This window comes from Desmodus rotundus, chromosome 2 (genome assembly GCF_022682495.2).
Source record: "Desmodus rotundus isolate HL8 chromosome 2, HLdesRot8A.1, whole genome shotgun sequence".
NCBI lineage: Eukaryota > Metazoa > Chordata > Mammalia > Chiroptera > Phyllostomidae > Desmodus > Desmodus rotundus.
The window spans coordinates 186,615,549-186,617,532 of NC_071388.1; the positions used below are offsets into that span (position 1 = coordinate 186,615,549).

Consider the following 1,984-nt stretch of genomic DNA (forward strand, 5'->3'; position numbering starts at 1 on the left):
TCAGAAAGCATAATCTGTCTCAATACAAAAAGGTAAATGATTAAAGTCTAAACTATGTTCTGAATCAGACTGCTCCCCCAATATCCATGCCCCCCTTCTTCTATAAAAGTGGTTCTCAAAGTGTGGTCCTGGGCCAGCATTATGGGAATTTGTTTAAAGTACAAGTTCTTGGCCTCCTACTGAATTAGAAACCCTGGGAGGGGGCCCAGCAATCTGTATTTCAGCAAGTCTTGCGGGTGATTCTGGTGCATGCTGAAGTTTGAGAACCACTCTTCTATAGCAGTAAAATGTCTGATGTTTAACTGGTATGCCTGGCCACCTGGATAAAGCCTAGGTATGGTGGCTAGTTAAGGCCATGACTAAGTTCTGGCCAGGAAGAAGTAAGCAGAAATGGGAAAATACGCTTTCCCTTTCCTGTCCCTTTCCCTGGAATTCAGATGTGATGGCTGGAGCTCCAGAAACTGTCTTAGACCATGAGGTGATCCTGGGAAATGAACATCTGCACAGAGATGGAAGGAGCCTGGGTGCTGACACTATGGAGCTGCTACATTAGCTCTGGGCTCACTCCCTAACTTCCTGAACACGAGAGAGATCTTTCTATCTTGTTTAAGCCCCTGTTTTTTAAAGTTCTGCCCCTCACTGTTAAATCTGATCCTAACTTATACACCATCCTAATAAAGTAGTCCCCCTTCCTGTCACCTGAGATATTTTTTAATATAAGAATATTTTATTTTCTTTGCTTGTCACAAGGTATCTCTAGATTATTTCTTTCGTTACTTACTTTAACTGTCTCCCTGTTTGACCCTAAGCCCCATGAGGGTGGTTTTGTTTTATCATCCAGTCCCCAGCATCCAACATACTTCTGCTCCCACAATAGAGACTTGGTGAATATTTACTGAATAGCAATAATTGTGCCTCGGATAAACCTCATTGGCTACGATACTGCCACTGTGCAAAACTCAGTACTTACTGGATCGAATAGACAGATAGAAGGAGAGATGTAGGCAAATCAAATTTTGTCCAATCTTTCAGCATTGTTAACTTGACCGTGCCTCAAGATAACTCTTTCTTCTAAATACTGAACATGCAGTGAAACCATCCCTCCCCTATATCCTACCTAAGCTCCGCATTTTAATCTGAATATGAAGCAATAATAATAAAAACCAATACTTCTTATGCCTTAACATGTGCCAAAAACAAATTCCAATAGGGTGCATCTTACAATATACCTGGCCGGCATTCCTCAAAAGTGTCACAGCCATCAAAAACAGGAAAGTCTGGGAAACTGTCACAGCTGGGGGAGCCTAGGAAGACAAGAGGGCTAAATGTAACAGTCTCCTGGATGGGATCCTAGAACAGAGAAGAACATTAGGTAAAAACTAAGGAAATCTGAGTACACTACAGACTTGAGTTAATAGTCATGTATCCATATTGGTTCATCACATATAATGAACCAATACCGTTAAAATACACCATGTTAACGTAAGATGTTAACAATAGGGAAACTGGGCATGGGTGGGGTACGGGGAGAGGATATAAGTACATATTCTCTTTACCACCTGCTCACTTTTCCTGTAAATCTAATACTGTTCTGAAAAATATAGCCTATTAATAAAAGAAATATGCCAAAGACTTACATATGTTATAACCTACTACATATGTTATTTCTCATAAAGACTGAGATGGGTACTATGATGAGCCCTGTTTAGAGACACAAAAGAGTACAGTAAGTTCGGTTTCCCTGTGTCCTGAGGCTTGGGGCTTGTTTTTTTCTGGATCAGAATTCATTTGATTCAGTCATTTAAGTAATGTGTATTGATTAATGTGCCAGCCAGAGACAAAGCTTAGGGGATGCTATGAAACAAGTCAAAACTGTCAAGGCAGAAAGGGTTGTATATCTGCCTACTGAAATTTAAAGGACACAAGCAAACACTTTAGAGTGTATACAATTCTAAACTGTGTTATATTTATATATTGACAGCAC

The 1,984-nt window shown here is 40.1% G+C and overlaps 1 pseudogene; it reads right to left on the reverse strand.

Moving 5' to 3' along the window:
* Window positions 1-876: 876 nt before the first annotated feature.
* On the reverse strand, window positions 877-960 carry LOC128780349 (U4 spliceosomal RNA; annotated as a pseudogene).
* Between the last annotated feature and the right edge of the window lie 1,024 nt (window positions 961-1,984).